Raw genomic sequence first — 16844 nt, forward strand, 5'->3', positions numbered from 1 at the left:
AGAAGCATTTCACAAGACTGTCTGTACTATATGCAGTGAATCCATAGACGTTCCAGTCTATACGCAGTAGGTTAAAGTCACCTGCAGTTGATAACAGATGATATGGGTATATCCACGATAGTGACTATTGACTTTCCTTCAATGACTCTAAAACAGACACAGCGGAATCAGGTCGGTGGTAAAAATATCCATAAATTTACTTAATTTCGACTAGACCTGTTCCATTTGACAAGATAATTTGTCCGTGACACTCAAATTCGCCCTCAATAGATAGAGTATTTTTGGCAAATGCAATGAAATTTCCCCTCTTATGGCGTTTAATCAGTCTCTCCAATACATGTTCCACGACGCGCTAAATATTTGGGAGATTTACACATCGGGTTACATCCAGCTCTCAGTCCCAAGAATAGTCTGAGAGAGAGAAATCTCCTGGAGGCCAGTTAATTCGGGAAATTTGTTACGAATACTGCAACAGTTTACTGCTGAAAATTTTGCAGGTGAATTGTCTGTACTTGGTACGCAACCCGATTCCACTCACTGTGTATCGACTGATGAATGTTGTACAGTGGATCTTAAAGTATCTCCTAGCCTAGAAAACCCTCATGTGCACCCCGCAATACTCCGCTACCCGAGTAGTTGCTTCCTTTCTGTAGTGCACCCCTTACCTATCAAGTGGAGTGCTATAACTCTGTACCACGTAATGAAGGTCAAGAAATCTGTATCATGACTGTTACAGAATCGACAGAGCCCCTGGTTGAGAATCTCCACTCAGCTCGAAAGTGAAGGGCCCCTATGGTCACTGGGTACAATGCTGGAAAACTGTGAACTCTGCTTCCACCACTTCTGCCAGCTGCCACAAGAACTGAGAATGTCCTCAGAACACAACGACACGCGTCATTAGTGGTGACATGAGCAAGAACTTGCAGAGTACTGTACCCTACTGGACCCTTGATAGCCGCAGAGAGGTTCTCCTCTACATCTCGGATGACGACCCCCCACCCCCCCGGCACACACACCGATTACACCGTGTAATTCTTTACAGCCCTAAAAGGATCCATAAAGCACCTAACATTGGAGCTCCAGGTAACTAGTAAACCCTTCCTCCCATGTGCCTCCTCAGTCACTACTCTTGATGAATTGTGGTACCGTGTTGCAGCTGTGTGGGCAGCTATACCTGTACACGCCATCCAAGCTCTGTTTGATTGAATGCCCAGGCGTATCAAGGCCGTTATTACGGCCAGAGGTGGTTGTTCTGGGTACTGATTTCTCAGGATCTATGCACCCAAATTGCTTCAAAATGTAATCACATGTGGCTAAAAAGTTTCATTCATGGAATCCACTAGGACAATATTGGTATACCTTATAAAGAAATGATGGCGTTACTCTGTATATTCGATCATCTTGAGACCATTATCTACGTCAAATGTAGTGAATCTTCAAGTTTGCATCTATTCAAGACCTGGAATTCTACAGGTGGCCTGCTGTCCATAAACTCAAGAGGAAGAATATGTGTGAAAATAGTGCTGTGTCTGCTTATGAAAATGTGAAATTACTTTTAAGTTGGATGAAATAATTGATTTTTTTTTTACCTCGCAGTCTGTGTTTTTCTTTCTTTCTTTTTACCTAGCTTCTACTTAGACAGTATGTATCTTTGTACAGATCCTATGTCTATGGCTCAAACACAGGAGTCATGTTTTTTGCATGTGTCTTTGGAAGCAGATACAATCACCCTCTGCCTGTTTCCAAAAACTTATTCCTGCAGCATGATAGGCGAAATCCCAACAGTCATTACATATATTTTGTTTCCTCCATTTTAAATTTCACATCCCTCATGCTTTAAACTAATATCTTGTGCGTTTTGCACAGTCTTTATATACATTTGTAAGGGTAGGGATTTGTGAAATGACAACAAAGACGTATGGTAACAAATAACAAATTTTTATTCAGACATAAATACTCAAAGTAGTAACACAGCTTTACATCTACAAATCTTGTTTCTACAATACACGAAGTAATTCTGCATTTAACTTCACAGTTCTTGTTACTGTTTGAATTTTTTTATTTATAGTTCATGGTTTTGAAAATAATAGTACTGACTGAAAGCATTTTTTACTTTACCCTGCAGTACTGTTTACAGCTATTGCAGAGGTATAGTTTCTCTTACACTAATATTATTACTAGTGAAATTCCACCCAAACTGAAGATTTAAATTATACTCTGAACTGGGTGGCTATAAACGTTTTCCACCTCAAGCAGCTGAAATAATTTAATTATAAAATGAAGTGGATAGCTCTAAAATGTTCATCCCAAAAAGCTGCACTAAAATAAACTGGGTGGGACTCACATTTAAAACTAGTATGACATAGATAGCTAGCAATAGGTGAAACGAAAAAATTAATCTATTTACACATGCGCATGAAATGCAAAAGTGAGAGATATGTAAACTATTTTTTTCTTCATTTACAGTTTTTCAACTTTTTTGATGATTTTGGTTCAATTTTTTAATCTTTTATATATATACACATTGAACATTTATAATTTTTTTTTTTTAAATTGTATTTATTTCCAACTCATAGTGGAAACGGTACATATGAAATTTGGAGGTTTCCAGTATATACATAGCCAAATAGATTGGTTTTGTAATCTCTACTATAACCTTCGACATCTCCATAGCAACAAGGTTCTCATTGAAAATAGTGACCCACTTAAAATTCGGTCTGGTGATGCAGTTTGTTACACTCCAACACCCACCCCATTCGGTTCTAATCAAATTATCGCGTTCTTTTCTGCATGGTTTTGCCAAAAATAGTATTATTCATCAATTTATAATTTTTTTTCAAAATTACAAGTTGCGCCCGCCCTCTTTTTGGTATTTAATTCAATATATTCCTTCAAACAGGGGGACTGATTGAAGGAAATAGCATGGGTCATTCTATGTAGCTCCATCCCTAAGCTGAGACACTGCTGGAGATTATGATAATGAATTACGTATATCTCTGCTTGTGTTCAATGGTGGTCATCAGAATAGGGACAGTGATTCCTCGAAGAACTTGTTGCTATGGACATAACAGAAAGTCACTTGTCGTTTAATGCAAACTAACAGGGTCAATCAGGTCTGCCTCCACCGCATACCCTGCATTAGAATCAGCCGCCAGACCCAATATTTTTCCACCTAATCCCTCTAAATCGTTTTCGGGCAACCATTGAAACTCACCAACCGGCACTCGCTGCATCATGGCATGCCGGTATAAGTTATTCACATCCAAATATAAATTGAATTGAGGGATGCATTGAACCCTGCACCCATACATGGATTATTTGCCTTGGCGTGTCTAAGGACACACTGGCAAAGTTCTCCACAGATTCTGTGCTCAAAGAAAAGAATTGTATCAGCATCAGACAAAAGTTCCATGCTGCACCTCATTTTCTTCAGCATTGCATCCCAGGACAACCCAGGTGTCGTGTAATAAAATGCAGGGTCCAGAGAGTATGAGGATAAGCATACACTCTGGAAATTTTCGAAAACATCTACAAGCAAGCACACATCCATGTCCATGTATGGTCTTGCAAAGTTACCCAAATTTGGAATGTTGAATTCCCGCCAGGCATTCATGGCATGCTCATAGTTTGCACTAGTTATGGCATAGCCTGTGAATGTACTGGTAAGTGCAGATATGTCAGGTAGCCTGATTTAATCGAGTTTCGCCTTACTATACAGCTGCTCATAAGGGAAAATTCCTTTCCTGGTCACAAGCTGAAACTATTCCTCATTGGGGTATGCAGATCAGGTGATATGCATATTCTCCCAAGGTAGAGTTTCACCAAGTTTCTAGAGTGGCACCTAAATAAAACGTAGCGTGTCAAGGAAACGGAGCCTAATTTTCGGCGTCATTCGTTTGGAGAATGAAATATACTTCTCAACACTTTCAGGCAAGACACTTACCTGATATTTCTCCCAACCGAAAATAACCAATTGCTCAACTAGAAAGTGAGCTCATAACCACTTAAATTATGGAAACAAACGGGTATGTGTCGTGCTAACTGATACTTCAAATTGCATGCATTGTGGGCTGCATCGAGGAACTTCCCTGTAAGATGACAATGATCTCTATGGGGAGTTCCAGCATTTCTGTCTAACAAGAGTCCACTGCATCATTGTATAATTTTTTATTCTCCTCCAGTTCGGTCATGGGGATATTGGTGTTGTAAAGCCTATCAACATCTCATGAGAGTTTTTCAGACTCAGTGAGCAACCAAACCGCAGGATTAACTCCTCACATAACATTCATAGCGGTTAAGACTTGAAGCATATGAATATACGTGTTGGTATGCCCCACATATGGTATATGTATTTGCATGGAAGTGGTATGTGAGGCTAAGGGGTACCCTTCACAGTGGCTGATAGGGGCAAGGAGACATTCGAAGGCTGAGTATACAACCTACGGACATTGTTCCTGGTGGTGAGTATTCTTGAATTTAATGAACCTGTTTTCTTCTGTAGGCATAACAACACGTACCAGTTCCTTGGATTCACAGTCCTACATATGCCTTTTTAAATTCTTTTCTTCTGAAAAGGTATTTAGACATTTGAAGCAAATATGTTTTTTATCTTCATGTTTCGATAATTGGCTGTAAAGGAGGTGGAACATGTCTTTGATCCATTAAAGCTGCATGTTTACGCGAAGATCACACTCACCTGCACAGATCGAAGGATGGAGTGGTCAACTATTGCATGCTTGTCCTGCTATCTGGCTTTCTTTTCTGTTTCTTCTTCAGGCCATAAACATGCACCGATGTTCCAGGGTTTTGTGCTTCAAATTTTGGGATGTCAGAATCTTTACAGGGACCTCGATATCATCAAAGTTATAATATACGCAATTGTTATGACCCATTCCGTATCGAGATGTGCGCTCTAGATGCTGTTTAATTTTTCATTTGCAAGTCAGGAATGCAAAACAAGTGCTATCTTTTTATTTTGAATCTTAATGCAAGCCTGCTTCTTCTTCTTACCCTCTGGGAGTCCGATACAACTGGACCCTCTATTTAACGGATCATAGACATGAATATAGATCTCGAGGTGTGGTATTTGGCTGAGTGCTTTCGCTGACCCTCTTACTTCCATCTCGGAAAACCAGGCAGAATAGCACCCAAGGTGGATTCACAATATCACTCGCCTATTGATGTACTCTGAGATATTGTGCCATTTTCAACCCAGATGTGGTGCAAGGTTTTCTCCTCAGCAGCTTCCTGCTGTTTGGGTGGGAGAGTCAATTCACAGCAGAGTACTGCATTGCATTTAATGTTATTATATCTCAGATCATCTAGGGCTTTAACGAGCTCTGCCTCCAGCTCATGGAGGCATTCTTCTGGCAGCCTGACTGGGTTATGATACCCCCCAAGCAGGATACTGAATTCTAGTATATAAGGTACGCCCCTCAAAGGGGGGCAAAGGTGACGTCACACCACTCTGCATTGTTGCCAGATGTATCCAAGATGGTGGCGCTGACGTCACCCAAGATGGCGCATTTTGGTTGGAAGATAAGTCAATTTGGCTACCTCTACTAACCTATCCCATCCAAAAAAATGGCGCGAAGTTCAAATTCCAACAGGATAATGCGTCACATCTAAGAAAAAGGCAGGAAAAAGGACTTGTCTTTATCATTTAACCAATTTCAAGTAGATGTGTTCGCCATTGGGTCTGGACTCCAACTGGCCTAGTTCATATCCCTGCTACCAGAGAGGACCACCGGGACGTCACATCAGGACACAAGTATAATTATTCAAGATGTCGGTGGCAAACAGTGCATTCGCCACTGAATCCAGAGCCCAACTGAGTTAGTTCATATCGATGCCATTAGAGGACGCTGTAGTGACGTCAGGTGATGACGCAAGTGCCATAATCTAAGATGGCGCCACCTAGTGGGTTCACCACGAGCCCCAGATCCCCACTGTCTAAGTACATTTCGTCGCCGCCAGAGGACTCCTCCGTGACACCAGCTGATGATGCAAGTACATTTATCCATGATGACAGCAAACAATGTGTTCTCCATGAGGTCTAGTACTCAGTACAACCAGCAGGGGACGCTGTCGTCCTTTTCATGACATACACCAAGATGGTGAGGGAAAATGGTGGGAAAACGACTCAGCCTGCCCTGGGCTGCTGGGGTGAGTAAGGATGGAGTGCACTCTATTTATTTTCAAACAACTTATTTAAGGAGAGAGTATATCTATCACACTCATAAAAACATCCACCCTGATGTGCCTGGGGCCATGTTGCACAGCCCACAGACATGCAACCAACTCGTAATTTCAGTACACAATAGTAAACTGCTCCTAAATAATTCTTCACACTGATGTAAACTGTCCAAATAGTGCATAGCAGAGCCTACAGAGCCAATCGCGAAATAATGCAATCAACATGCGCAAGCACAGTCCACTGCCCCTGTCCAGTTGCTCTAATGCAATTTACTCGCCGAATTACTGATGCCGCCAGTATCGAAGCACCATCCACCTATTCTTTCTCGGACTTCCAGCGGTTATTTTACATAGATCGCTAAATTGCATTGACAGTTAAGCTCACAAAATTCTCTTCGCATTATCAAATACACACTATATTCACAAGAATATTGGAAGCCAGGAATATATGTACCGTTCTAACTACAATTAAATATTAGGAATGCTGCTACACTCTGAGACCAATCAATGTACAAGTAATCTCCCCTCTTGACGACTGTGCTTCAGTATCTATAGCGCACATAATTTTCCACTTAAAAACTTTATCTCATGCCCTCGTCGTTATCAGTCTGCTCAATCTATACGTCCCTCACGATAGGACACACAGTAATCTTCTCTAGTCATGCCATAACATAAACCATACTATCTTTATGATGCAATATATACACAGTTTACACTCTGTAACCCACAGTAACTTTACAATATATTATATACACATACCAGACTCTCAAGAATGTTGGAGCGTGAAACCGATCAACATCCCATCAATATATCACCAAGTACCGTGTCGATCTAGTAAACATACAGTTCACATCCCCCACCATACAAAATCACCCCTTTTATATCAGCGACCCGAAGTCACTCTCAGAACTGTTCTACAAATTGGCGATCTTTTCCCCCCTCGACACAAACGGGTTACTCTCTCTGCTTCCTTGCCTGCTCGCTTTTCTATGCACATCTCCAAACTCGGGGATTACAAGAATACACGTATTTTTGCCATAATATAATACCATTTTCCCCATACTTCGCGATATCAAGCACACAGCAGTAGCCTCCCGATCGCTAACGCAACATAATTCCCGACATATAGACTCGAAATCATATCTCTGCAAATACGAAAAATAGCTACGTGGAGCGTCCCCTAGACCACTAAGTAACTAGAAACAAACACATGAAAAATCATATTTTCACCTGCGAATACCGATCTCGATTATCTAACATTTAAAAGCCAACTAAGGTCTTTCCCATGTCTAGAGAACAGGCAAACATATCTTCCACACACCACATTCGATCTTCTCTCTACTAAATAAAACGCCAAAATGTGTACAAACAGTCAACCAAACAATTTACATGGGAGGGAATACACACTCCATCACAATCAGACCATCTTCTCAAAGTTCCACTTGATCACGAAAGCCGCCCAACGCATACTAAGTATTAGTTCGCTATCTGCCAGTCTAGGCAAGGGCAAAGTTAACTTATATACGTTCCTACAATCCAACAGGCCTCTGCATTCGCACGGATACTGCTGTTAACAAGAGATGTCAATCATTACCACCGCGGACTTTGCATACACGGAATCATACCAGAAAACCAGTCGCATATATCTTTATCATTATAGTTACAGTAAAATGTCACGACCGCGCTCTCAATTGAACAGCATTCGAGAATGAGCGAAGTACCAGAAACACACCCTCTTGTCGGCAGTGTCTCTGGAAATAGCTGTACCGTCCTTACAACTGGACATACTCCTTCCATTGCTAACACAGTACTCCAAGTCAAATCCTTACCCCCCCCCCCCCCCCCGCCCCACCTCCCCTACAACAGGGCATACTCATCTCCTTTCCACAAGCACACATACTTTATAAACCTGATGCTCAAATGCGAACATATCACGCATCCACTAATACTGCTAAGTATATTACTTCGTCAGTGATTGCCTACCATATGAAACAATACTGATCGAAAATCAGCGCTGGGCATAAATGTCTCTTAAGTTCTTCTTTCGAGTCCTACCACTGTGTCCTAGAAAGACACACGTAACTGGTGAGACATTAAAAAAAAAAAAAAAACCGATTCCGGCAACTAGCGAATGTTACTGTTACAATCAGACATGGTTCTACAGGTGCACACAAGTATCCATGTTAAAACCTATACCCTCATTACGTATCGATGTACGACATTACCTATGAATGAGGTCGTTTTTTCTGGACAAATACCATGACGGTGAAAGTAGGAATGCGTATTATCAGCCAACAATGCAGCCTAGGGATAAAATCACTGAACTTTGAAAGTGATTCAGCTAAGGAACGTGGTATGCAAGCGCTATTTGCAAGTCCATCACACAGCCCCAACTGGATAATTCATTAGTTTTTGCAAAGCATTCTGTCTCGAGACCATACCAGAGGCTCTGCGATATATCCACTGAGTTATAGGCAATGACAGACAGTAGTAGTAGATGATGTGCTGATTGAGGTCGTAAGAATAAAAATATACACTAACTTCTCAGATCTCTAACGTTACACTGTATGTTAGAAATTACGTCCATTCAAACACATACTTGCATAGGCTCTCACCCACAAGTCAGTCATATTTCACGGACTCTCGTATCTCTAAACGAGTCACCTTCCCCGAACCTGTCTGCTACAGTAAAATTACAATCTGGTTTTAATCACACCCTAAACATCTTCCAGTCGCACCCATTCCTACAGCTTTCCACACGTGCCCGTTCCAATTTAAGTCCGGACTGAGCAGAAGTCGGAGAAAGACATATCCAACACCTTCTGCAACCCGTGTAGAAACAGATCGAGCTGAGTTACTGCAACAGGACCGTGTTTTGACCATTTGGTGAAAATGCGCCCAATGTGGTACATCCCCAAACTAGATACAAGTACTACAGATCCACGTCCATTCAAATCAGTCAGCCCAAGAGATAAAAATTACGAACTATAAAAGCTCATGGGAGTTAGAAGTCACCAAGGCATGGATGTGGGCGCAATGAAACATAGCTGCGGTCGGCCTCCAGCGCTAAGAAAGTGATTTCACATTACTTCCCCAGAATTAACGTAGCGTGCTGCCATCGAAGAATTCCTAGCGGTATAGCCCCTTCCTCGCCGGCTCTCACCTCAAACTGCTACTGCTACTCCTGCTGTGTCTATGACACGATTCTATTAAATATACAGACATAGCAGAGACCACTTTAAAGTTTCATCACCTATACTCTGAATTGTTGTATGAGACGCTCCCTCTGGTCCTGATTCAAACTGTTTTCTAACACACCTTTGTACACTGCCAAACATTTCATTTTCTGCCAAGACTTCGAGGTCTGTGTCAGATTCTAAACTGACATTTAGACGCTCTGATCCACAACATCTCACGGAAAACTAGACATCGCAGGTTGTAAATAATATTCTTACAGCGGATAGCATAACAATGGATCATTTTTAAATAAAACCCACTTACAACATAAGGAAACTAGAAGAGTTTGGCAGCACTGTGAAGAGTTTCCAAACTACCGTCTGAAAGTGATTGACGACCTCTACATTTAAACTCATATGTCACAGTTTTGGAATAGATGATGACTCCGCGTTCCATTTCCACTTATTCCTCAAATTGCACTCATGTACGCGATCAAGGTTCTGCAGCTAGCAACCCCCGGAAATTGCCGTCCATCCACGAAAACTTTTTCTCCAACTCAAACAAGCCATATCAGTCAATCATTATCTGCTAACCAATGCAGGGATGAGATGGAAAAGACACCATCCATGTACCCTAATAATAAATAAGAAACATGATAGTGCAAACAAGTTTACATTAACTTCAACCCTGGCCAATCATGTGACTGCATGTTTCCTCAATTTCAGTATCATAGCTAAACCATCCATTCTCTACTTGGCGAGTGTCATTGCAAACATGGATAGATGACTACTCAGCACGCCCATTCACAGTTAATTCTCGATCACTTAAATCATCAAAGTATACAAGACAGTGCTCTACATATTTCTAAGACCTCGAGCATACTACTTAATTTACGATCCATCTCTTTGCTGCTACGGTCGCAGGTTCGAATCCTGCCTCGGGCATGAATGTGTGTGCTGTCCTTAGGTTAGTCAGGTTTACGTAGTTCTAAGTTCTAGGGGACTGATGACCACAGCAGTTGAGTCCCATAGCGCTCAGAGCCATTTTGAACCATCTCTTTGTGTATGGGAGTCACAGAGCATTCTCAAGTCTATTGTTCTAGAGTCTAGGATCTGTACCTGGAAGATATTGGTAAGAGAGAGAACATAAACACACGCACTCCTAAGACTAAAACGTTCTGCACTTAAAAACGCGCTGTAATGTTAGATCCATTAGCTTTCCGACATATCAGACACACACCCTTCTTCGCAGTTTCACTACGCTGAATTATCTTATCGACTCGTAAAACGAAAAAACTACTTCCATAAAACATTTACTTTGCATGATACGTGCACATTATAGCTTTGCGGAGAAGTATAGTGTCCGCTGTTCACATCCGGTCACAGTTCAGAAATTATACCATACCTAAATCAGGCCTATATAAAATGATAGTTAGTAGCGGTGGATACATGCAACAAGTAAACACATAAACGCATAACAGCAGCGTCCGACATGTGAAAATTACAAGTCATTCCGCCAATAACTTTGTAAACACAACATATGTCAGACAAATATGAACACAGGCATTGTACCGCATCACAAGCTCATACCGATAACTTTGTTATGATGGTGAAGGGGTGATGTCATAAATTAAAGCTCGTTTAGAGGAGTGTGTCAAGTTTCTTTACACATGAGATGGAAGTCCTCTGATGACATACAGGTTTACTGTTAACGATCACAAGTAGACAGTGCTTTAAAACACATACGGAACACGTAGCTGTATATGAGTAGAATGCGGGCTATGTCACATGACTGATGCATCCAGACAGAACACTTGAAAAAAAATTGACCTCCATCAACTTATCCTTCTCACGAATGAATCTGACAGCCATTAAACCGCACCGGTTATTAGGAAGATGTGGCAGGCTGCACCTTGCAAAGTAGTCGAAACTAGGTAGTTAAAAGTATAGTGAACCCCTTTTCATACCTGCTTAAAATTGATTAAATGATAAACACAAGTGCTTTTTTCCCGCCATTTTCCTTGCTCAGTAGAGATAACAGGGGTGTGACGAATTATCCTGTTGGAATTTGAACTTGGCGCCAGGGGTTAGGTTAGTGGAGGTAGGCCAAGTGTCCTATCTTCTCACCAAAATTCGCCATCTTGAATAGTGGTACATGCGTCATGATCTGGCGTCATGGTGGCTCTCCCTGGTGACAGCGATAGGAACTAAGCCAGTTGGAGTCCAGACTCAGTAGCGAACATACTTGCATGAAATTGGTTAAATAATAAAGACAAGTCCTTTTTCCCGCCATTTTCCTTGCTTGGTAGAGATAATAGGGGTGTGACACATTATCCTGTGTGAAATAGAACTTCCAGTCAATTTCTTTGGAGGGTTAGGTTAGTACAGGTAGCCCAATTGACCTATCTTCCCTCTAAAATCAGCGATCTTGGATACATCTGGCAACAATGCAGAGTGGCGTGATGTTACCCTTGTCCCCCTACTGGCAACCACTGAGTATTCTACAGGGGTCATGACGCCGCTAGTGGTAGGGCAAAGAGAGCATCAGCACTTTTGTTACTGTGGGTTGCCTACATCAGTGGCAGGTATGCACTCAGGAGCAAACCTATCGTTTTCCTTTGATTGACAGGTCATTAACCTGTTGTTCTCCTTTGATTGAAAGGTTGTTAACCTACTGTTCTGCTATTAGGACCCTTCCTTTTGATTGACAGGTCCTTAACCTATTGTTCCCCCACCCTCCACCCCTCCTCAGGAGACACCCAACCCACCACCATGCCCTCGCTGCTACAGGTACACTTTCAGGTCTGAGTTATTCGAATAGCCCCCTCTCACTCTTATCAATTTGATTAACTATTTAATTGAAGTCATCAATTAACTAACCCTTACCCCTCTGGTAACCCACCAACCCAGAAATTGGCGAGAAAAAGACTCAGATAATCGGTCAGTTGAAGGGAATTCGATTGCAATGTATGGAATATTGTTTGAAAACAATTTAGAAAATGTATAGAATATTTATTAATTATTTATGGTAGTGAATGGAAAATAGATTATTTACCTAGTTACAGAATTTGTCCAGAAATCTATTGCAGTGTATGGAATATTGTTTAAACAATTTTGACAATATGTGGAATATTGTTTATTTAAACAATTTATTGGATTGAAGGCAGTGTATGGAATGTATGAAAATGGTGGCTCTTTGGTGGTGAGGAAGGATCTCATAACAGGAAATTCAAGGATAGATAGTTTATTTATAAAAAATTCAGTTTTTGGGGGTTGGATTTCTCTTGCTCATTATTCCCTGCTGTTTAGAAAGATGTAGGTCTTGTAAGAATTAATTACATATGTTGCATAACCTAATGTTCTTCACTATACTCTGAGTGTCTTAACCTAATGTTTGGCCCTTGGTCGGCTTTTAAACTATTGTTCTGTTAAGCAGTTTCCCGTTTCATCCCCATTTCTTTAAACTATTGAACCACCTTTGATACCAAATTAAGTAATTGGTTATGTCCTCTCACCATTTTCTGGTACACTTTTCGAATTCCACATGCTTTTGAATGCCATTTCTGGAGCACTCTTCTTTGTCACCCATCTCCACCACCCTTAAACTATTATACATAAAAATTATGCAAATTAACCTAGTGTTCTGCACTTAACCTGATGTTCTGCTCCATGTCACCCACACATCTACACCCCCCCTTTACTATTGTACTGCTAACACCATATTGATGTGAAACATTTATGAAAATTATTTATGCAATTTAATTAAATCGATATCCTTCACATATATGGGGTAGTTTTTTTTTTAATTCCAACATCCTATTGGTCGATGAAATGATTTTAACAAAAGATCGCTATAAATCGATATCCTTCACATATATGGGGTAGTTTTTTTTTTTAATTCCAACATCCTATTGGTCGATGAAATGATTTTAACAAAAGATCGCTATTAAAAAAAACATCCTGTCACCCGACAACCGACACCGACGAAGCCAACTCTGCACATGCCCCTAGCAGTTGGGATGCACCAGCAGCCCCTGCGAAATGTTGACACTGCTGTCAGCTGCCAAAGCATGCATTGGTGTCAGTTCGGGTCCCGCAAAGATGAGGCGGTATCATCTATTTCATATATGACACCTGTCGAAACACATGTTCACCTAGGGACCATTGCTAGCACGATGACACATAGCTGTGGAGCGGGTCCAGTGCCGAGAGAGATGTTTGCATAGTGGCTCATCCTTGCAGATTCAACTAAAAGGTTCTCATTGTTATACTGGCATTACATGTCTATTTAAATAACAGCCAAGTTCCCCATCTGGACGTGCTATAGAAAGCTGTTGCAATGCCTACCAGGATAGTACAGGGTGCATTCTTCCTAGCAGTCCTAATGGGACAGCCCATCCGACATGTCTCTTATTGCGTTTACCCATCAAACTGCTGCTGCTACCGGCATGGGAGCACCGTCCACCATTGTTTTCTGCAGACGAGACATTCAGCGGCAAAGAAATGATTTTGTACAGATTACCATATTGCATCGACAATTAAACACTGCAAAAGTGGTCTACATATCGTCAAATACATCCCACGCGCCCACCGTATCACAGTGCAGTGCTGATGGAGGAAACTGCCTCCGTAAACACAGCCCATGACTGGAGCCGCAGAAGCTCCTGTTAGCTAGAGAGACGACAGCCAGCCATGGACAAGCCCCCACCCCAGAAGGACCTAAGGGGTAGGAGATTGAACGCTAACAATACTCCCAGCGCAAACACTCATTGTAATGAATCCTCTCAAATTTGTACAGAGAATACACGCAGTTCCAAAGGCAACTCAACGCAAACTGGGTATTAGTTCACTATTCACTTGCCCAGGGGGAGCCACAAGCCAAATCCTCATAAGCCGGAAACTTTCTCGTACTCTCCGAACTGGTGGACAAAGGATGGGCAAGCCCCAGCTCGGAACAAGGGCGTCCACTGAGGTGCTGTTTCCAGCCCCGACCTGCCTGCTTGCTGCTGTGCTTTCTTCGACCGTCTCCAGACTCACAAGAATGTTGCGAACCAGACACATATTTATCAGTGTAACTACAATTAAATATTAGGATTGCTGCCGCAATCTGACACCGAGTAATGTACTGGATAAGTCTCTTCTTTATGATAGTGGCCTTGGAACAAATTTCAGTATCTACATCACACATAATTTTTCACATTCAAGAAATCTTTCATTCCCCTTATGGCTATCGCGTGCTGAATCTATGGCTCCCTCATGATAGGACACACAGTAACGACCACCAGACACTCGTACGTATAACATGAAGACTGTTGTACAAAGGGTGGGTCGGTCCCCCTCAGCACCCCAACCTATTTACTTGCTTGCTTCCTTTCTACACCCATCTCCAGACTCTGGGATTACAAGAAAACACACATGTATTTTCACATGGTTTGCCAGATTATTATATCATTTACGTGAAACTTCTCGATATCTAGCACTTAACAGTATGCCACCATCGCTTGCGCAACATAATTCCAAAGATATAGTATGGAAATTATTTCTCTAGAAAAGTGAAACTTTATCAAGGTGGAGTGTGCTGTAAACCACTGAGTAACTAGAAACTTATCCTGTCTGCGAAGACCTTTATGTGTAAACTCGAAAACAATAGACGAAACTCATATTTCCACTAGCGAATACCGATGTCGATGACTTGATATCACCCCCATAATTTACAAAGCTAACTAAGGTGCTTCTCATGTGTAGAGAACCAACAAATGTGCCTTCCACCCGTCTTTCACCCACTAGATGCACACGCCACAATCGATATCCCCTCAACTAAACAAAGGCACGAAATGTGTAGAAGCAGTCAACAGGACAATTACATGGGAGGGAATAATGGTCTAGCACAAACGCACATCCATATTGAATCTTGTCGAATTTCCACGCCATCACGAAAGCTATCCAACACTTACTAAGTATTAGTTCGCTATTCGGCCGTCTAGAGAACGACACGGTTAAGTCAGCTACATTCCTGCATCCCAACAGGCCTCTCCATTCGAACAGCTCCTATCATTAGCCGGAAACGTGAATCGTTCCCGCCACAGGCCACTGGCGCAGACAGAATATTTTATCACTGTGTGTACAATTATATATTATGATTGCGGTCTCAACTGGACGACAATCGAGAATGAGTGAAGTGTCGGAAATAAACCCTGCTGACGGCTGTGTCTCTGGAAATAGAAATATCTGTACCATTCTTATGACTTGACATACTTTTCCCTTTGCTATCACAGTATTCCACAGCATTCTCTGAAACTTATTTTGAGCAGTTAGTTCATAAGCCCACACAGATAGTAAATAGTTGTGAAAACACACTTGACCTCTTAGCAACAAATAAACCTGAGTTAATAACCAACATCAAAACATATATAGGGATTAGTGAACACAGGGTTGTCGTAGCGAGACTGAATATTGTAATCCTCAAATCCTCGAAAAATAAGTGAAAAATATACATATTCAAAGAAACAGATAAAAACTCACCTGACGCCTTCCTGAGAGACAATCTCCACTCATTCCAAATTAATAATATAAGCGTAGACCAGATGTGGCTTAAATTCAAAGAAATAGTATCGCCAGCAATTGAGAGGTTTTTACCAAATAAACTAACAAACGACAGAGCTGATCTTCCTTGGTACACAAAACGGATTAGAACACTGTAGCAGAAACAACGAAACAAACATGCCAAATTTAAACAGACTCAAAATCCCTAAGATTCTCGATCCTTTACAGAAGCTCGAAACTTAGTGTGGAGGTCAATGCGAGATGCCTATAACAGTTTCCACAACGAAACTTTGTCTCGAAACCTGGCAGAAAATCCAAAGAGATTCTGCTCGTATGTGAAGTATGTTAGCGGCAAGAAACAATCAATGCCTTCTCTGCGCGATAACAATGGAAATACTATCGAAGACAGTGTTGCCAAAGCAGATCTACTAAACACAGCCATCCGAAATGCTTCACAAAAGAAGACGAAGTAAATATACCAGAATTCGAATCGAGAACAGCTGCCAACATGAGTAACATAGAAGTAAATATCCTCGGAGTAGTGAAGCAACTCAAATCACTTAATAAAAGGAAGTCTTCTGGTCTAGACTGTATACCACTTAGGTTCCTTTCGTAGTATGCTAATGCATTAACTCCATACTTAACAATCATATACAACAGTTTGCTCGAAGAAAGATCCGTACCCAAAGAGTGGAAAGTTGCACAGGTCACACAAATATTCAAGAAAGTTAGTAGGAGTAATTCACTAAATTACAGGCCCATATCGTTTACGTCGATATGCAGCAGGATTTTAGAACATATATTGTATTCGAACACTATGAATTACCTCGAAGTAAATGGTCTATTGACACACAGTCAACATGGGTTTAGAAAACATCGTTCCTGTAAAACACAACTAGCTATTTATAAACATGAGTGCTTTTGACAAGA

Source organism: Schistocerca gregaria, chromosome X (assembly GCF_023897955.1).
Source record: "Schistocerca gregaria isolate iqSchGreg1 chromosome X, iqSchGreg1.2, whole genome shotgun sequence".
Lineage (NCBI taxonomy): Eukaryota > Metazoa > Arthropoda > Insecta > Orthoptera > Acrididae > Schistocerca > Schistocerca gregaria.